The sequence below is a fragment of the Felis catus genome, chromosome A3, assembly GCF_018350175.1.
Source record: "Felis catus isolate Fca126 chromosome A3, F.catus_Fca126_mat1.0, whole genome shotgun sequence".
Lineage (NCBI taxonomy): Eukaryota > Metazoa > Chordata > Mammalia > Carnivora > Felidae > Felis > Felis catus.
Genome location: NC_058370.1, coordinates 93,362,730 through 93,385,046, shown reverse-complemented (window position 1 = coordinate 93,385,046; position 22,317 = coordinate 93,362,730). Strand labels below are relative to the sequence as shown.

The 22,317-nt window shown below is 34.6% G+C and overlaps 1 protein-coding gene across 1 annotated transcript in view; it reads left to right on the top strand.

The window, feature by feature from the left end:
- Positions 1 to 22,317, top strand: part of LRRTM4 (leucine rich repeat transmembrane neuronal 4) — a 924,534-nt gene that overhangs the window by 144,942 nt on the left and 757,275 nt on the right. Inside the window, exon 5 of the mRNA XM_006930227.5 lies at positions 16,730 to 16,917. The gene's annotated coding sequence lies outside the window, so the exon portion shown is untranslated. The remainder of the gene's footprint in view (positions 1 to 16,729; positions 16,918 to 22,317) is intronic.

Genomic DNA, 22,317 nt, shown 5'->3' with positions numbered 1-22,317 from the left:
GATTCATGTGCTAGCATTATGAATAGTAGTATATAGAGAGTATTAATAACTCAAGAGCTATAATGCTTTGCTTTGGATCTGGAATTTAATGATTTTGAGGTGTATGGCATTAGGAAAATTGCTTAAATTTTATGGGCCTCAGTTACCTGATTTAAATAATCAAGAAATAATATAAATACACTTATAAGTTTTTGTGTGTGGGTTGAGTGAGTTAATATATATGAATTTCTTTGAAGAGTTTCTGGCGCATAATATTCAACAGAAAAAGTCACTTCTTGTCCTTTTGTACTAGCAGTTTTTATTTCCTTCTTATAAAGCCGATATAATGGTTTATTTTATCCTAGATTTATATATTATTTATTAAAGAACTGTATTTCCTTATTTTACCTAGTAATGTGGGGGGTTATTTATATTAATTCAGCTTTCTTTCCTTTCTTTTTTTAAATTTAAATTCAAGTTAGTTAATATACAGTATAGTCTTGATTTCAGGAATAGAACCCAGTGATTCATTTCTTATATATGATATGACACCCAGTGCTATCTCAAAAAGTGCCTTCATTAATGCCTATGAAATCACTTTTAATTCTTAGGGAAGTTTTGTCTTCACAGCAAAATTATGTGGAAGGGACAGAGTTTTCCATATACTCTCTGCCCCAACTCATGCATAGCCTCCCTGTTATCCATATCCCTACCAGAGTAGTACATTTGTCAAAACTGATGAACCTATATTGACACACAATAATCCCCCAAAGTCCATAGTTTACATTAAGGTTCACTCTTGGTGTTGCAATTCTGAGGGTTTAGACTAATGTATTATGGTATGTATATACTTTTAGTATTATAAAGAGTAGTTTCTCTGCCTTAAAAATTCTCTGTGCTTTTCCTATCTATCCCTCCCTCCCCCTTAACCTCTAGCAACCAATGATCTGTTTTCTCTGTCCTGTAGTTTTGTTTTTTTTCAGAATGTCATATAGCTGGAATCATACCATATGAAATTTTTTCAGATTGGCTTTTTTTCACTTAGTAATATACATTTAAGTTTTCTCTTTGTCTTTTAATGGCTTTATAGCACATTTCTTTTAGTGCTAGATAAATATTCAATTGTTTGGATGTACTATAATTTATTCATTCATGTACCAAAAGTTGTTTCAAAGTTTGGGCGATTATGAATAAAGCTAGTATAAACTTAAGTTGTAGGTTTTGTGTGGACTTAGGTTTTCAACTCCTTTGGGTAAACACCAAGGAGTGCAATTGTTGGGTCATACGGTAAGAGTATGTTTAGTTTAAGACTATACCAGACTGTTTTGTATTCCCACCACCGAGTGAGAATTCCTATTTCTCCACATCCCTGTTCAGTAGTTGATGTTGTCGGTGTTCTGGATTTTGGTCATTCTAATAGGTACTATTTGACTATTTTGACTGTGGGGATATTTTCCCCCAGGAGATGGATTATTTTTACATATTTGATTATGCATTTTATGTCTTATTTTAACTAATATGGACATGGAGCAGAAAACATGATCTTGGCAAATTTCCCTGTGGAATATCGAGAATTATGAAATTGGGCATTTGCTCTCTTTTCTCTCATATCCATTATATTTGAGGGAGAAAAAAATGGCTTCTCTTTGCTTATTCCAGACCATTACTCATAGAAAAAAGGTGTATATATCTAATTTATTTCTTATATTTGTTTTAATATGTAAATATATTTATATATTTCTGTAAATATACACTTACATGCATGCAATGAAGTAATCCATGTTTACATATAAGTAAATGTGTGTGCGCGTGTGTGCGTGTGTGTGTATACCTCAGTTGCCTATACTATTGCCTATACTACCTTGACTCTTCCTGGTTTATTGTCTAACAAACTAGCTTTTTCCCCCTACTTCATTTAATATTTTACCCATGTCTAAACCTGTTGCTGACTTTTTCTTGGTGATTCTAATATGTTAAATCATACAGTCATACATATGGCCACTTATTTTTTGTCATTTCTAAGAAATACTTTTTCTTTTCCAATTCAGCCATCCATCCTCAAATGACTTTGTATTTTTTCATCAATAAAAATGATGATTTCAATTCCAATCATTAGTCTTCAATTCTTACCCTTCCAGTTTTAATACTTTACTGCCACAATTTCTTTACTTATTCATGTAGTAATAAATTATCATAATCTCTACACCCTTTGACTCGTATTTGATTAAAACTGTAGCTGAAATCAGAAGCCATATATTTCATTGGCACTTAATGAAAAATGATAAGAGAAGAAGCTGATTATTTCCTTTTCAGTTCCTTCTGTATGTGTATGTTTTTTCCCACTAGAGGATGAGAATAAGCTCCTTGATGACAGGAACCTTGTCATATTCACTGTTATGCCCTCTACATAATAGGTGCTCTATAAATGTTATTTGTATTGACATTGAATATATCGGTTTTTTTTTTAACAAAATGCAGTGGATTTCAAACATGCTGCGATTTTTAAATAATCTGTCTTTGAAGATGATTCATGTAGTAGACTGCCTATTCAACATCACCACTCAGAAATTTGACATCTTAAAATTAATTTATCTAGAACTAAATTTTATTTGCTAAACTCCACTTCCAAAACATGACGTTTTTTTATTCTGTCTCATTTTTTTTACAAATGACAACTTTATTATTTAAATATTTTTGGTCAGAAATTATGAAGTTATTTTTAACTCTAGTCTTTAATATACTACATCTAACACATCAGTGAACCCTGACAATACTTCCTTGAAAATGATGTAAGATTATCTTACATCATTTACACTACTATCAGCCTAGCAACACAATCATTCTTTTTCTCCTGAACTACTACAAGAACCTTATATTTGGTCTCTAGTTTTCAACAACATTCCTCTACAGACTATACAAATCATCTAGCATAATCCAGTTTTTACTGTTTGTTTATTTTTGGGAGAGCAAGAGTGAGTATGAGTGAGGGAGGAGCAGACAGAGAGGGAGACAGAGGATCCAAAGCAGGCTCTGTGCTCACAGCAGAGAGCCCGATGTGAGGCTCAGACTCACAAACCATGAGATCATGATCTGATCCAAAGTCCAACGCTTAACCTACTGAGCCACCCAGGTGTCCCTAGCATAATCCATTTTAAAACTTAAGATTTCTCGGGGTGCCTGGATAGCCCAGTTGTGTAAACATTTGACTCTTGATTTCAGCTCAGGTCATAATCTCATGATCCTGAGATTGAGCCCTACATTGGGTTTAGCTCTGGGCATGGAGCCTGCTTAAGATTCTCTCTCCCTCTCCCTTTCCCCTACCCTGCTCATGGGGATTCATGTGCATTGTGTGCATTCTCTCAAAACACACACACACACACACACACACACACACACACACACACTTAAGATTTCTTCTTGTGCCTAGGATTTGATGAGTTAAGAAAGTATATCCCTCCTACCTAATAATCATAAATAACATCCATAAATTATATAATAACAGCTTTTTTGAACCCAACAGAATTAATAGAACAAGTAGTAGTGTAATATTTAAGAACTGATGAAAAGGTGGAAGGAATGAAGATAGGGACAGAACTGGAAGAAAAAATGGCTGCCAAAAAAAGGGAGAAAAAAATGAAGTTAGTTTATGAATTATTGAAGAACTCATGCAACTATAGACACAATAAGGACTCTCACTGAATCTCAGGCAATTTTTTATGGATAGAGAACAGGGAGAGAGAGAGCATTTGTCACTAGTGTAAGAAAGGTAGGCATCAGATACCACTACAGACAAGGCAGAAATTCCTACCCCTTGTGCATTTCTTTTGAACAGAGAAAATTCTTTAAGCTATGAAGGAAGAATTGCAGATCCTTCCAACCAGCAGGGGATAGGGATAGCCTATTTGTTTCTGAGGAAAGGATAGGATAAACAAGTGAAAAACAAACACATTGCATTCCTATAAGATATCCGGAAACCAGTCCTGGGTTTAATGGCATTAGAACCTTCTACTTCTAGCCACGAGCATGTACCTCTCTGCCATGCAAGATCTGCATAGACATGAGGCAGAATTTGTCTGCCACAGAAAAAAAGGAGCAGGAATAATGACAGAATCCCATACCTGAGTCCCAGGAGCACATGACTTACTTTAGGCTGAATCTGGTCCAGGGTAATAGAGATCATCTCCTGCCCTCTTCCTGCACATAAGCAAACACCAAGTGATAACCAATAGCACTTTTCTTAATGAAGGAGGTATATGTCAAGAATATAGAGAGTGATCTTCTCTGAGTCTCAGGCCCAGAGGGAGGACCAAAAGCTGAGAGGTTAGCTGGAGGAAACCCTCCAACATCTCAGTTTTCATCCTAAGAACAAGGTATCATTAGACAAATTTGAATATTGTGGTACAAATTTGGTTAACTATAGAAAAAACAAAATTCAGACCCAACTCATCCCCTGATTAGATAGAGTAGCTCAGCTGCTACACGTGATGTCCAGCATTCATTCAAAAAATATGGGATACACACAATAGCAAGAAAAAGATACTACAAGTAATAAACTAAACAGCCAAAATATACAAACTCAAATGTCTCATGTTGGGACCTTCACATTGAGACTTTTTTTATGATTACAATGGTCAGAAAAGTAGTGGTAACTGTGCATAACATGCTTGAAAAGATTGGGAATTTCAGCAAATGATGGAAAATATAAGAAAGAGAAGGAAAGGCCAGAAATAATTTTTTAATGGTATCAGAGGCAAAGAATTCCTCATTGGATCCCTCGGTAAACTCAACAAAGCTGAAGAAAGAATTAGCAATGTAAAGATAGATCCATAGAAATTACATAAACTACACACACACAAAAAGTGTATGTGTGTGTGTGGGGGGCGTGGTGGGGGAAAACAACATTTAAGAGTTGTAGGGCAACATGAAATGGTTAAACATATGTGCAGTTGGAATCCCAGACAAGAACAGAGGAGAAGCAAAATAATTAGGAGATAATTGCCAAGAATTTCCAGCAAGTAACAAAAGACCTCAAACCATGTATCCACCAATCTCAGCTCACTGCCAGCATGATATATATCAAACAAAATATATGTAGACACATTGTATTTAAATTGCTGTGAATGGAAAGTAAAGGAAATTCCTGAAGGAGGCCAGAGAAAAAGACATTATCTCTAGAGGGACAATAATGATGATAACACACACACTTCTTGTCAGAAGCCCTGAAAGTCATTAAACAATGGTGTAGTATCTTTAAAGCACTGGAGGAAAAAAAAACAAAACAAACAAAAACCCTGTCAACACACACTTTTATGCACAGGAAAAATACCTTTAAAAATGAATAAGGAACTTTTAAACAAAAGTTTAGGGAATTTACTTCCAGCAGACCTGCACTGCAAGAAATGATAAAGGACATTATTGAGGCAAAGAATGTGATAAAAGAGAAACTTGGATCTGTATAAAGAAATGAAGACCTATGAAAATGGTAAAAAATGGGAGTAAATATATGGAATGTTTTTCTACCAATTCATTTAAATACATGAATGGTAGTTTTCTTGAACTCTCTTGGGTCCAATAGGATGTCAGTGAAATGTTAAAATATTTTGATTTGAATTAAAACTGAAAAATAATATATAGTATATATAAATAAAATATATAAATATATATTATATATTTGTATGTGTCTTATATTTATGTTATGTATTTATAAATAATATAGATTATATATAAATATATATATATAAAATAACATATATTTATATGTATCTTATATTTATGTTATATATTTATATATAATATATATTTATATTTATATAATTTATATTGTTTATAAAATATTTATAATACATGTGTTATATATATACACATATATATGTGTATATATGTATATATACATATATAATATGTATATACAATATACATATTGTATATATAATATATATATGTGTCGGCTGTGGATAAAGCAGTGTTAAGAGGAAAATTTATAACATCAGGTATTCATGCTAGCAAATAAAAAGTTTCAAATGAATGCTCTTAACTTCCAACCAAAGAAAGCTCTGTTTTTCATCACCTGTCTTTTCTATTACCTTCCAGTCTCATACTAATGCCTCTCTGTGATCAAATCCACTTTGGACCAAATCCAAAGTGAGTGAGAGAGTCTGATTTACAGTCTATAGAGATCATAGGGCTGTTCAGAGAATGTGATCTTCTGGGTAAGAAATGAAGGTGTCTTGGATTAGGGAAGTCAAAGTAGAAGTTGTAGTATGTGGTCAGACTCTGAATATATTTTGAAGATCCAGTGGATTTGATGAAGGATTGAATGTGAATAATGTGAATATAAGGGAAGCACAGAAATAAATGATGATTTCATGGTTTTATGCACTGGCAACTTAATGAAAACTGTTACCGAATACTGAAATGGGGGAGTTTAGGGAAGGAATTTATGGTAAAGGAATATGTGTGGAAATCAATAATTTTGTTTTGAATTTGTTAAGTTTACAAAGACTATTATACATCCAAATCAGAATTATCAGTTATTATAGCAGTTGGGTATACTAAGTAGTCTATATAATGTTGAATTCAGCTTCTCTGGTCAGGTGTGCTCTTGTCAATATATTGAGCTATACATGACAACATTATTACATATTTTGTCATGCCCATTCTCTTTCCATTCCCACAAATGATTCCAGAAGTTTTAAAGTTTTTTTTTTAATTTATTTGAGAAACTTTAGGGTGTAATATTTCCCTTGGCTATTCTCTGAATTTTACTACTTGTGCATGTTGAGTTCAAAGTCACTTTTTAAGCAAGAAAAAAATGAGAGTATATAAAGAAGTTATTCTTTTTCTAGTTTCTAGTGTGTTTTTTTAAAGGAAAGCTTTCTCAGACAAAGGAGATTTAGTGAGGAGAATTTTTCTGTAAGTTTTAAGGGTTTAAGATTATTCATAATTTCTGAATTCTCAGAGATATCACTTTAATTGTTTAGATCCTGATCTTTCACTGTTAATATCTTAGTTCACAAAAAGACCTTAAAAGATTATGTATTTAAGTGTTGTTGTATGTCCCCAATTGTGTGAAGTCAGTTGCTGAGTTTAATATTAAGTAAAGTGTTCTATACAAGTTTAAGCACTAAACCTTGGTGCCTAAAATCCTTGTTTTTATTCCATACCTTGAGGCGAGAATTTCAAGTCTGTGCTTGTCACTGTCTCACTTTTAATGTTGCTGCGAACAACCTCCATTCCGTGTAATAGGAAGGATAATGATCAAGTTTCATAAGAAAAGCCAAAACAGCAGTGCCTGAACAAGATAGAATTTCAGTGTTCTCTCACAGTGTAGTCCAAATATAAGTAGCCTGGGCTTGCAATGAATGTTTGTCAGTGCAGCTGTGACATCCTAAACCCATGCATTCCATACTGTGGCCTAAAATTTTGCTGCTCCCTTCACCAAGCCTCTTTTCTCTCTTCACTGGAAAGCTTGTCTCTTTGCTTTCATGGCATGATTCAGAAATTTCACAAATACTTTTGCTTAAATCCCATTGGCTGGACCTCAGGCACATGGTCATACCTAGCTGCAGGTAAGCAGACATATATAATCTTTGACTGGTGGCCATATACCAGAAAAATATCACAGTTCTTGTCTTAAAGGAATAAGAGCCAAATGGAAAAGAGGAGTGGTGTAGTCTATCACAATTGGCATTATTTGTCTTTAAATTGACCTATTGCTGGGGTGCCTGGGTGGCTCAGTTGGCTAAGCTTCCAACTTCAGCTCAGGTCTGTGGGTTTGAGCCCCATGTCAGGCTCTGTGCTGACTGCTCAGAGCCTGGAGCCTCCTTTGGATTCTGTGTCTCCCCCTCTCTCTGTTCCTCCCCCAATCATTCTCTCTCTCCCTCTCTCGAAAATAAGTAAACATTTAAAAAATAAAAAAAAAAATTGACCTATTGCCATATTGACCCATTACCCCGGTCTTCATTCTCAGTGCAATATGTTGTTGATTCCTTGAATATCTGGTTGTCTAATACATCCCACATAATGCTATCCCACACAAAAATATATATATGATTCTTGCTATATTTTACCCCATTTCTTTCTAACAGTTAATTACAAATTTTCTGATATTTCACCTGGAGTCTTTTGCTTAAGTCCCTCTGTCTTTATTAGTTTCCTTATCAATAGATTTCTTCATTTGTGAGCAGTAAAAACCTTATCTAGTTTACTGAAGAAAAATGAAGTATGCTGTTGAAAGTACACTGAGTGTCTCACTGTCATCAAAGGACAAGTTAAAATATTGCTCTGTGCTCAGACCCATCTGGAGATTTCAGAAACATGAATTCATGAAACTTCATCAGGGGCTGCCAACAGACAACTCAATTCCAACAGCCTCACTGCCTGAGCCCTGCCTCAAGATTCAGATGGCTTCAAATGTGCAGATAAGAGGATCGAATTGAACTAACTTTGGCCACAGTTTCGCCTCTTTTTTTCCTGGGATAAGTGTCAAGGACAAAAAGGAGAGGAATGTGATGGCATGAACACAGTGACCTGAAAGAAGGGATGATGAGCAGCTTGCACATGAGGTGTCCCTTCTTCCTTGGATGGTGCCACTCTTACCTTTCTCTTTATTTGAATACTTTCATTGACCTTTGTTTGGAGACAAGTCACACGTTGTCCAAATCACCATTTTATCTTTTAGCTTCTTGGATAAGTATTTTATATTTGAGCTCAGTTTTATTATTTTTAAAGTAGAGTATTGGGGCACCTGAATAGCTCAGTTGGTTAAGTGTCCAACTTCAGGTCATGGTCTCATGATTCATGAGTTTGAGCCTACGCTGTGAGCACAGAGCCCGCCTTTGATCCTCAGTCTCCCTTTCTCTCTGCAGTTCCCTCACTCATGCTCTCTCTCTCTTTCAAAAATAAACTTTAAAAAATTAGAGTATAATTTTTGGTAAGGTCCCATGTATATTTACATTAAATAATTCCTAAGATGCCAGTTATATTTTAAGACTTAAAAATATTAACTTCTATACTTATTAAACTGATCAGTATTACAGAATTAGTTATTTGGTTTCTAATCTTTGCAGTTATGTTTATTTTTCCATTTTAGCTTATGTATAAAATTGTAAATTCATTAAGAAATTGCCTACTAAGTTTTTCTTCTGAAAGGCTTAATTTAAAGCTAATCATTTATTTAGCATTACATAAATGCTCCTTCATTAATTGATAGTTGCCTCTAAGTTTTTCAACTGCCATTATTTAGTAATTCCTCAAACTGGAAGGATAAGAAGGAAGAAACTAACTTTATTAAATAAACATTTACAAATTTATAAATCTCCATATGTCAACTTTAATTGATCAGTCAAAGCTAGGTGGAGTTAGACGGTGAAAAGCGTTTTGAGTCTTGATTGAGATTCAGTGGAAAAGGTTACCTTAATTAATGATTCCTGCCTTAGATGCAGGTGAGGGTATGGCAGTATGTATGATTCCTTAACAAAACACTGGGCGTCTCAAACTGTCATGTGCAATAGGATGCACCTTGGCAACTTGATGAAATATAGTTTCAATTTTCTAAAATCTGAGGCGGGACACGAGGACACATTTTTAACAACTTACCAAGTGATGTGACTGCTGCTGGTCCATAGGCTGCACTTTGGGCATGAAGGCCAGAAATGTTAATCAATTAGACCCTTTCTCACTGAATTTTTTGGCTTGTATAAATGAAAATTCATGCATGCATGAATACATGCAACGAATATTTATTGACTCTTCAGTATATGTCAGGCAATTTTCTAAGTGTAGAAATACAGCCATGAATAAAATAGGTTCCTGCCATTATAGGTGTGTGTGTGTTTGTGTGTGTGTTTAAGGGAAGCAAGGGATAGGTCTGGAGAGAAGCCGAATGGCAAAAGTTAAGCAAGTACAGAAATAATAAGTACCTGAACAAAGTGTATCTTGCTCTGGGAATATTTACCCCAACCCCCTTTTTCAGTTTAGCAGCAAACATACCCAGTTGTTCTTAAGCACATAAACAAGCTCAAGCTATTCTGTAGCAAATAAAACAAAGCTCAAGCTATTCTGTAGCAAATAAAACAGGCTGGATTGTGCAAAAAATAGTAGACATTGCTGGGATGTTTCTATCCCACTTAGTTCCAGTTGTTGGGCCTTCCATAAGTCATAATATGACAAATTCCAGTGTCAGGTACCAGAACTTTATGTTCAATGGCTAAATAAGTCAGCTGCACAAAAATCCTCACTGAGGAACAGTGTGCTCCCCACTACAGAGACAAGCTGACATTTGCAGGTAATATTCAGTCCCGGCCTACTATCCCTTTTTACTATTACAGTGAAAACGCCAAAAGTCCTTACTCACAGAGCCACCATTCAAAATAGAACCTCCAGAAATTATGGAGGGGTGGTTGGGTGGTCAGTTGGAGGGGATAACTTAAATCTGAAAAACGTGTAGACCAAAGTCATCAAAAAGGACTATTTAACAGTCATGAAGAGATGGTCCTGGCTAGAATTAATACTGAAGCTGAAATAAAATGAGACTCATTAGAAGTAAATGAGCTATTGTTCATTGGCCAGTCTAGGTATGCTTGTTACCGAACAGGGTGGGAACTCAAAAGTTTGACAGAGAAGTGCTAACAGTGTTTTCAATTTTCTTTTGCACATTTTTTGTGAAGGCAAATTAATGACCAGGTTGTATATGCTGCAGAACTGGTCCTTTAGGCCTTCTCTGGCCTTTTTGGTCAGCCTCTGCTACAGAGGACCTTGGTGCTATTGTCATTCAATTGGGCACTGATGCCGTGGTTTGGTGACAAAAAAACAACAAAAACGAAAACACCATAACCCAACTAAAATCTCAAGATCTTACTGAAGTCACTGCACATAGAAGAAATGCAATACAGAGGGTAGGTGACCACAGTCATTGAAAGTTGATTCTGTCAGAGAGGATACCTCTAGTCTGAGATCATTATACCTTTCTGAGCTGCTTTAAATCCTTACATCTCACACGGAGCAACATAGCACAAAAGAAACAGTGGCTTTTACCCATGTGACAATTTATGAGGAAACGTACATTCTCAGCACAGTACTATGCCCAACTATAAAATTTGCTTATTAGAAATAATGGTAGTCTTATAGTCAGAAGTATTTGTCTTGGTTACCTCACTATACGTAGCTGCAACAAGGGCAAAGATGAGTAGGTCTTGTTAGAAGTTCCCGTGCCTTGAAAGGCCCACTCCACTCAGTCCCTGAACAAAGTGAGAATGTCTCCCCCAACTGAGTTTTAGTCTCAAAATTAGAAACTAGAAACTCTTTCAATATTAGTCAATTTTATAGCTGCAAATGCAGTTAAAAGTTTAGTCCTTGCTAGGTACTCCTTCAGTCCAGGGCCCAATTTCCCCTCCCTCCCTTTCTCCCTTCTGTCCCCCTTTTATTTCCCCTCCCCCTCTCCTTGATTGAATTCTCTTTCCTCCCTACCCCTCCTTCCCATCTCCTTTCTTCCTTCCTTCCTTCCTCCTGTTTTTTTCTTTTCTTTCTTTCTTTCTTTCTTTCTTTCTTTCTTTCTTTCTTTCTTTCTTTCTGTGTGCAGCTTAGTTTGAAAAATAAGAATTGTTTTAAAGACTTTGGGTATATACTAAATAGCAATAATATAAAACTAATGTTTTAAAGGATAATATATACCCTGGCAATAAGGAAAATGAAAAGAAAACTCCTCTTTTTCTCTTTCTGTTTTATCTTCCCTTCTACAACTCTAAGAGAAACTGTATTCTATACATTATTTATTTTGCTGGGAGGAATAGCATGTAAGAGTCCCCTTGGCACAGACTGTTTAGAAAAGGTGGTCAAGGCTAAACACTGTTCTACATAAAGTAGAATTTTTGAAATGTTAAAATAGGAAAGTATATATTCTCTTATCGATGTGAAATAGATTTTTTTATTTGAAGAAAAAAGGGAATTGGCCCTTAGGGCTTAAAAGAAGTGTTAAACTCACAAAAGTCAAATGAATGTTTCTTCTAAAGTTTAAATAATTATCACCCATAAAAACAATCATAAAATGCCCTACATTTTATATCCTGCTATACTTCCTAAATGCTTTCCCATATGTTTTGATATAATTTTGTTCTCATAAATATCCTTGTGAAGGAGGGTGGGGAGTTATTAATTTTCTCTCTTATTCTCAGAGGCAACCCCAAATCCTCACTGAGTAGATTAAATATGCATAACTTCATTTTTCATTCCCTGACTGATTCCAGAGTCAATATCTTAATATTGCTAAGAGAAGTTGCATTCCTTAAACTAAGGCCTCTGTGATACAGAGAGAATATTTATAAGGTAATAAGTAAAGCATTTTTATGAAAGAGAGCCCAGGTATTATGAAGAAAACATATTTCACATTTATTATATAATTTTAATTATTGGAGAGGAAATGTTTCATCTAGGTACCCGGGAATTTTGTCTATAAAACAGTGATATATACTATTATTAAAATGCATTTTCTTTGAAAGTAAATTTTTGTGTATTCTAAGATTTAACTCTTACTCGTGAGTTAGGATTCTGAGTCTCTCGCAGATTCAGTTTTCCTCACAATTTAGAAACCTGTAAAAGAGAACACGAAAGCTGGTATCAGAAGTTAAGATTTCATGTTGTGCAGTAAGGCCCGGAATGGAAGTCAAGGTATCTGGGGAACCTAAGAAACTTCACAAATCGAAGCTCAGAATGAGGAGAATGGTGTTAGTTCCATTGAAGTCTAAGTCAGAGGTGGTTACAATATGCCATGGAAAATAAAAATAGTGACAAATGTACTTAAATATATATTGCATATATCTGTATGTATATTCATGCCTAAATCTATATATATCTACTCTATCATACACATATCTGGGACAGAGATATCCAATAAAAATATACTGTGAGCTACAAGTTGAAGACATATGCAATTTAAATTTCCTAGTGACCATATTCAGAACTAAAAGAAACAGGTAGAATTAATTTTAGTAATACATTTACTCAATGCAGTGAATTCAAAATATTGCAGTTTCAATATATGTAATCAAAATTTAAATTTTTGAAAGAGAAAAAGAGGGAAGGAGGGGAGGGGCAGAGAGATAGGGGACAGAGGAACTGAAAAGGGCTTGCACTGACAGCAGAAAGCCCAGTGTAGGGCTTGAGCTTAGGAGCCATCAAATAATGACTTGAGCTGAATTCAGACGCTCAACTAACTGAGCCACACAGGCACCCCTGTAATCAAGATTTGATTGTATGTATTTAACATAAAAAGATACTTTTACCATACTTTCTTGAGGGTGAAGAATGGGGAAAAATGGGGCAATTTGTGGTATTATTTATCTGTATGTCTATGACAATAAATGGCATATGCCTTTTGAACCTAGGAATGAAGCCATTTTAATTCTATCACCCATGCACACCTATTAGAAAAAATGTGAACAACAGTTTGCCTCATTTTTGCCTCTGAGTAACTAAGTAACACCTGAAACATAAGTCAAAAAATAAAAATCAGTGTTAATTACCACATAGCATTCTTTTGCAAATTTTAACAAATAGGTTAAAATGGTTATTTGATCAAAAAATCTTCTTGCTTAGTTTTGCATAACAATGTTTGATAATCATCTTTGGACATTTATCTTTGCCTGAATGTATATAAAAATCTTTGGAAATGCAAGTCATGTGAAAGGGATTTATATAGAAATAACAGTAAAGATTGGACTAAGATATCTAGACGTTTTTTTATGTTCTCATGAAGCTACCTTTCCTCTTCAGGTATCTGAGGAAAAGACACACACAGGAGACAGTAGTATACACAAGGGAATGTGTAACCAGGCAACTTTGAACTTTAAGCCTCATGAAGTTCTCTGGTGAAAAAGACTTGACCGTGTGGAAATACAGTTTTGCATATGCTAAAGAAAAATAATTAAAATAAGAGTCTGTTGCTAAAGTCTAAATAGCCATTATGAGGGCCACAGATGTAGCCTCATCTTTTTGTAGCCTGTGATAAATAAAGGGAATGAAACTTATCCTCAACACCATCCCCAGTGCTCTGCCAAAGCCTCATTATTGACCTCTTAAGAAAGCAAGTCTTTGGCTTAGCAAAACTGTGAAAGGGGGGACTATCTGGATTAAAACATTCAGGAAATCTAGTGAAAATATGTCATTTTCCCAAAGACAACATTTTATGAATTCCAAAGATAAATAGAATAGATAGATAATAGATAAGAGAAGTTAGCTGTTAACAAAGCAGTGCTTTGGTCATTTGGTCATTCTGCAAAATCAGGTAGCTGATTTTTGTAAATTACTTTGCTTTCACAAGAGAAAATATCTTGTAAATATAGCAAGGCTATATTACTTGTTTGGACAGAAACAAGTCAGAGTTGAAGTCATGTACCTCTTTTGGCAGTGCTTGACCCACATTTATTTTACCTTGTTGAAAATGGGAAAACACAGACTTTGAAAGGTGTTGTATTAAAGTGCTATAGAAATGGGGAGGGGGGATCAGTATCAAAAAGACATAGAACAAAAAGTTTAAAATGACCCATTTCAATTCTCAGAAGAAAACTGGTGTAATTGATAGACTCTCTCTCTGCAAAGTGAGATCAACACCATAAAAGTTGTTCAGAAAGCCAGCTGGGGGAAAGGGTGAAATGGAAAGTAAGAAAGATAAATTACTAAGACAAAGGGATGTTGTACACGTAGAGGATGAGGCACAGTGGATATTATATACACCAAATGTTCACAGTGGCTTTTTGTTGTTTGTGCACTTAGAGTGCATTTGTAAAAAGTTTATTTTTGCTTTTATGTATTTTCCAAAATATCTGCAATATATTGCAAACAATTTATGAAATAGAATATAGGTAAATGGTATGACCTAGAAAATTCTAAATAAGGATGGAAGGAATTAAAGACAGTTTTAAAGACATTATCCATTAATGAAACTCCAGAGTTACATGGTTTTGCTTATTATTTCGCACAAACTTTTAAAAAAGAGTATTACACAGTACACAAACTATTTAGAATTTGTATAGCACAACATAGGGCATATTTTGAGCCATAAACTATGCTAAAACAAAAGATAGCTACAGTAAAAGCTAGTGAAGAACAATTCTTACAAATCAATGTGCAAGAGATACTAAGTACTAGTAAAGAGAATTGAACAGCATTTCAGAATATCAGTTCTATAAGACTAAGGTAGAACCTAATACATGGAGTAAAAGTTTGTCTTAATATGAGAAATCCCTGTCTGTGTTACTTTAGATCCAAAACAGAAGCATAGCAAAAACAAACTAAAAAGAAATAACATATTGCTTTATTAAAATTTATGAAATTTATTAAAATTTCTAAGTGACCATGACTTTTGGCATATATGTAGATCTCATCTGAATATTCTGGTAGGCTCTTTGGCCTACCAATTTGAATAGTAATGCTATTTTTTTCCTCAATGGATGGACTAGACCTTCTAGAATAATATAGCAGTAGTATAGGCATTCTTTTTAATAGATACAAAATTTATAGTATTTTATCTTTTGGGTGTTAGTGACTATTAAAAATAGATATCATTATGATAAACACCTCTGTGTCACTTTTCTACAGAAATGCTAGTCCTTGATTTTTATTGAATTAAATATCTATTTCATATTTTAAAATGATTCTATACATTTCCCTTTTTTACATATTGTGTTTATAGATATCCCAGCAGTAACAGGAACAACCACAATGATAATGAAGAGCCATTTGTGTTAAACTATATACAATGTTCTGAATAGAATATACTGCTTTATTCCTTTCAGAAATCTAGTTTAGGTTGCTTATAACATTTTGTATCTTTATTGTGCTGTCTTTCCTTTTTTATTAGACTGTTCTTTTTGACACTTTAGTTGGGTAATTTGTCTTTGTATCTTTACCTTTGCTTATGGATCCTTTTCTCTTGATCTGTGGGCCATGGTTGCCCATCCATCCTGCTACTTTGCATCAAGAACCTGTAGGCTCTTCCTTTTTGGGGGCTCCATGTGCTAGTCTGTGTTAGAGGGTAAAGCATATGGAATCAATCTAAGGATGCCTTTATCACTCTAACAATGTAACTACTAGAGAATTTCTGTTTGTAGGCAAATCTTTCTTTACACGACCCCAACAATTCTATTTTTTTTTCTTTTAAGCATGTTTTGACTATTTTTCACAAAGATTCATTGATAAGACCACAGCTATGTAGCACTGTTAATCTCTTTTTGTGTGTTTTGGGGCCAATTTCACGCTTTTTGAATTTTTTACTTCATTTTTGAATAACTAATTTTTAGAGCAAAGATGCTTTCCAAATAATTTATATAATTACTACTTTAATTATAAAAGCACATAAATTAGCTCACTACAATACAAATAATTCTAAAATGTGTGCCTTAGATGAAGGGATGAATTGTTAATGCTGGAGGAAAGCTGTGGTATTATAATCAAAAGAAAAAGTAGAGAATAATTTTAAATTGTCTCCCTATTTTATTCTACCCATCCTCCTCCTCATGAAAAACACACTCACACCCACATACGCTGTTTTTCTGACTATAAATAATTTAATCGTCTGCTGCTGAAATGACAGAGAAAACTCACAAACACAGTGATTAAACTGTATTCAAGTTGATCAGGAACCAAGAGTTTCCTTAATGCCTCTAAGCAGCTACATTGTAAGTCCCTAGGCTACTCACACTTGTATGCTCTGTTCTTCTTTAGCCAACTGTTTCTTACCTTTTTATTTATCTTTCAGGTCCAGTATCTCATCTTCCATCTTCATCCTGTTGATGGCTCATGCTGTCTGTTTCATTTGAAGCATAATTGAAACCAGGACAAGAGACATCAGATTCTTTCCTTGACCCATCACACGGACTCCTGCAAAGGTCTTTCTGTCTCCTGACTCTTCTGCCTTGTCCTTTAAAGTTGGCAAATGGTTTACAGGTGAGACATGGTTTACTTTACTATGCTAGCTTGCTTGTTAGGGGACCAACTTTATTACTATCTCAGGGCACTCTCAATAGGGGGGTGTAGCTCATTTGGAATTTCAGTTCTGTGAGTAAAACATGGTAAGAGCTACTGGGTTGGTGGCACAGAGGGGGTCCAAGAAGGATTGAATAGTCACTGCAAATGGGAAGAGAATACCAGATGCCCGTGGGGTGAGATCAAAGAAGGAAGCGTGTACCCAGACTATAACTTTAAGACATTTATCCTTGGAACTCTCATTTGGATCTTTATCTTCTCAGTGAGCTTTTGACAGTTTTTAATCAATGGACCTGGAACTATAAAACTTGTGGATGTATCCTGGCTCATAATATTTTGACACTTGATTGTGTGCCAAACCTATATGTGTCTTCCCAAGCTATCCAGAATCTATAAATCAAAATTCTAAATATATATGTGCTGTGTAGCATATAGATAAAATATACTCACTATTTTTATATATCCAAATTACCAAGCCAGATGAAAAACAGAGATTTTCTCCTGAGATAAGGAAATTGGTACATTGTGGAAGAAAATATATCATAGCTGGCTTTGACTAATAAGATACAGACCGTGATTTCTTAAACTGGTTACTTATACTAACTTTGCCTTTCTATATCTTTCTATGAAAGATACATATTTTGAGCCTACCCAATGCCAGTTGCTTTGCTTTAAACTAAGTCAACCAATAGACAGACTGTCATGTATTTCACATATGATTAATACTGTCTTCATAAAATTGTATCAATGTAATTTACCACATGGTATATTTAAATCCTCGTGATTCAAATTGCCTTCTTATATGACATTATCCAGATAAAGCAGACTTTGAAAAAATAATAACTTAATTCTTTTTAGCCACAGTTTATGACAGAAAATAAAGGAAATAGAGGCATTGATCATGTTTTAATTGGTTGGCACATTTCTTCTGATCACCATTTCTCAAGGTGATGAAAATGCCCTTTCATTTTTGCTGATCTGTCAGTATACTTTCTTGAATGTTCCAAATTGCTCAAAGGAATTTGACATCTAAGGAGATGATGAAAAATTGTCTTTCATCCAACTGTAATGTTCTTACAAATCTCAAGAACTGAGCATTTAAAAAAGTATTTTTACACGCTCAAGCCTAGAATCTGCATCATAGCCATCTTTGAGACAGAAATACTCTGTTCTGGGGAACAAGGCCATGGAAATTGTAGAGTTTTTCTCTTCTGTTTTCCTTCCTTCCTTCCTTCCTTCCTTCCTTCCTTCCTTCCTTCCTTCCTTCCTTCTCCCTCCTTTCCTCCATTATTCCCTCCCTCCTCTCTCTCTCTTCCTATCTCTTTCATTCATTCTTTTTGTTCTTGTTGTTCTTCACTTATCACAGCTGAAGACTTAGATTCCCTTTGTTACCTTTCAAAAAATTCTCTATATGCATTCTACCTGGAAGAACCCTATGAAATGTACCCACAATGTTCTGGTGACTCAGGGAACCTCTCTTGATTCCATTTTATCATGTATCTTCTTGACCCTCCTTCTAGGGCTGACCCTTAAACTTAAGATTTGTCTCTTCATCTTTATGTCTTGAAGGTATGCTCTGTGCAAATTTGGTTTTCCTTCCTATCCTGCATTTTCTTTTGTGGGCTAATTTTAGCTGCATGATCTGATATCTGCCCTTCCCTAGCATTACATCTGGTATCTCCTTGCCTATGCTTTGAAGAAGGAAGTATGGGAAAAAAGTGAAACAAAACAAAAACAAAGTGAAACAAAGTAATATCTTCTTTCTTGATACATTGGTATGGAAAGGAAGGCAGAAGCCTGAGTGCAGAAAATCTCGATCACTAAGATATGTATAACCAAAGGAGTTTATTTAGGCTTTTGTGATTAGGGCAATAAAACATTGAAAGTGATGTTGCCTAAAGTGTAATTTGACAGATGTATAAGAGGGATTGAATAAAGATAATGCTGAAAAGACAGAGCCCAGGTAGGAGACAGTGTGATGGAGAAGGGCACTCTAAGCCAATGATATTAAGAAGATGGAATGAGGCGCCTGGGTGGCTCAGTCAGTTAAGCATCCAACTCTTGATTTCAGCTCATGTTATGATCTCAAGTCATGAGACTAAACCCTGCGTTGGGCTCTGTGCTGCGTGTGGAGTCTGCTTAAGATTCTCTCCTCCCTTCATCCTTCCCTCGCTCTCTTTCTCTTTCAAAAAAATAAAAGAAGAAGATGGAATTTGCCTTCTCTTTTTTGAGAAAACTTACTCAATACCCCAAATCTAGTGTATGAAAAAAAAATTCTGCTTTTTATTTGAAAGTAATATTGGATCCCCCTCTGCTTATTTGTTTCTACTTACAGCTCTGTGTTTATAAGACAGTGCTGATTTTTTGAGAACTGTTTCCAAGGATTGTTTGCACATGTGTGTTCACAGCTGCTTGAATTTTCCAGCTTTTCAGTCCTATGAGCATGAATGTATGTTTTGATAAACACATATAAGCAAATAGTTTCTGTCCCCACTTTGAAATTACTTTCTGAGAAGCTGAAATAATTAGAAAATAATTTTTGTTGAAGAGTTATATCTATGTTGGTTCCTTTGCTGTGAATTATATGTCTGCCCTCCTTTGGAAAGTTTAAAATCCACTACAGATCAAAGGAAGCAGTAAACCTGGTGGCAAGTCTGCGTATGAAACATGATCAATCCTGGGTTCTACATTTTCCTCAAAGTGATAAAATAGGAAAAAACTTGAAACTGGGGAGGAAAGCCACTATTTTAGTTTTCTGTATAACCGCTAAATTCATTATGTTTCAGAAATGATGAATGTCTTACCAATAAAAAACATAGTTTCCTTACACACTGCCTTGTAATAGAGAATAAGAAGGCAAAGATGAAATAAACATTTTCGTTAGTGAATTTATTTCAGAATTACAACAGCTTAATCTAGAAGTGTTAACACGTGTTAGCTGTACTCGTGGACTAGTAGCTTGTTATATTGTAGAACTATTTGGCAATGGAATGTGTAATTTCCAAATAGGAAAGAAGTGAAAAGGAAGCTTGGAAATTATTCATACCAACATCTTATTTTGTAATAGAGACAAATAAGAAAGAAGCTAAGTGATTCACCCATTGTTTTCTGGCTTGTCATGACTGCACCAGGGTTAGAATCACAATCTCCTAACTCAGTCTCCAAATTTCACTCAAGCTGGTCTTCCTTTATTTCTGGATGTCTTTCCTGTAAAATAACAAGCAAAAAATCAGCATGTATTTTATTGTTTAAACATATCTCCAGCATACAAGTTTGACAGTCCCTATGTACAAATATTGTCTTGAAAATAAAACACAAATATTACATATGTGCCTGTGCACATATTTCCATATTTTACATTTCAAGTAGTATTTTTAAGTGCATGACTATGGAGCATATACAGTTGTGCCTACACATTAAACTCTAAATACTAAACATTTTGCCCTTTTTTCATAGCCAAATAGGGAGATTAGAAAAAAAAGGTATTTAATTTTAAAGACAATAAAATAATGTTTAGCAACATAATTATTTTTAAAAGGAAGTTAATGGAGAAGTTTTACCTGATTATTGTTTTTGAATGAGAAGATAACACCATGCTTTTGTTTTTTATGTGAGAAATATTCACTCTTCAAAAATGCTAACACATGTTTTGTAACTTAGAAAAATGTTTTCTACAAGAAATAGAGGTTATAGGCTTAACGAATGGATCTCCTCACTTAGTCTTTGTAAGTGTGTAAAGACATATGAAAAGATGCAAGAAAGTTATTGGTAAGTTTAATAAAATAAAAACATGAATTTAATACTTTTAGCTGTCCATTATTTTTAGCTTATAGGCTAATCCATTCTTTCCAATAGTAATATAATGTGAACCCCAGAGTCATTTAAAATTTCATTATTCATTTTAATATTTACATAATTGGATATATCCACAATAGCATTTAAAATTGGAATCAATAGGAGTACCTGGGTGGCTCAGTTGGTTCAGCTTCCAACTTCAGCTCAGGTCATGATTTCATGGTTCATGAGTTTGGGGCCCACGTTGGGCTCGGTGCTGACATCTCGGAGCTTGGATCCTGCTTTGGATTCTATGTCTCCCTCTCCCTCTGCTCCTCCCTGCCTGTGCTCGCTCTGTCTCTCAAAAATAAATAAATGTTAAAAAAAAATAAAAATAAAATTGGAATCAATATAAAAATATTAATGAGATGTTTTAGTTTATTTTTATCTTTTCATAATTCATTGTATATTTTTCACTACTGTTATCTTAATTTTGACTATTCACATTTTGAATAGCTACCTGAGGTTAGGACCTGCTGTACTGCACAGTGTAAGTCGAATCACTTGAAGCATAGAAACAACAGAGCTCTTGATTTTCTCTATACATTTGATTTTCTCAGTTTCTCCTAACTATAAAATGTGGTGATTCTCTCATTTGCTTATGTCCCATCACTAAGATATATTTTTCTCTTCCCTTTCATATTGATCCATCATCAAGTCTTGCTGGTTCTGCTCCCAGTAGAAATCAGACTTGTTCTATCTCTCTGCATTTCACTGGGCTCTATTCCAGGCTATGACTGCCATTTACCGAGACTATTACAATGCCCATACTTCCAATTCTGTTAGCTCTAATCTTTTCCCACTGGCATACTGTTATTTAAATGTACATCATACCATGTCGCTCTCCTACTTTAAAGTTGAAAATAGCTCCCATCGCTCTTAAAATTCAATCTCTTTATCACGGGATACAAAGTCATACATTATATGAACTTCTCTCTGACTCTCAACTTATGCCATAAATTAATAAGAACCTCAAAGTATTGTGAGGATAAATTGATTTAGTGAATATTGGGTAACTTAAAAAAATTTGTAGTGTGCATTAATATAAGAACTTATCCATAAATGAGGAGACTTTGTTGCTTCTGGATTTTTGCTGAGGGCAGAGTCCTAATGTATGTGTTTTTAATGGCATCATGAGAGCTGATCCAAGAAATGGAAAACTAACAAGAACATGGAATAATAATGACCAATCCATATTTTCTGAGAATGGAAGCAATTGAGGAAAGTTTTGTCAATGTATTATTTAATGATGTAGGCTAAATAAATTCCTCAATGCCTAAAAATTGATGATAGAGAATATCTGATTATTGGCAGCACTAGTTGGTTTTTTTTTTTTTTTAGACGTTGATGCTACTTCAGTCCCAGAGACAATGTGACCAGAGGGGACGTAAATACATTTTTCTTATAACTATAGCATTTTTGACAGGGAAGGAAGAATTGAGTGAAATTATTTGAAATCATATGTTCTACTTTATTGGATAACTTTGAGCAGTTTTTACAAATAATAGTTTAGGGTATTTATCATAA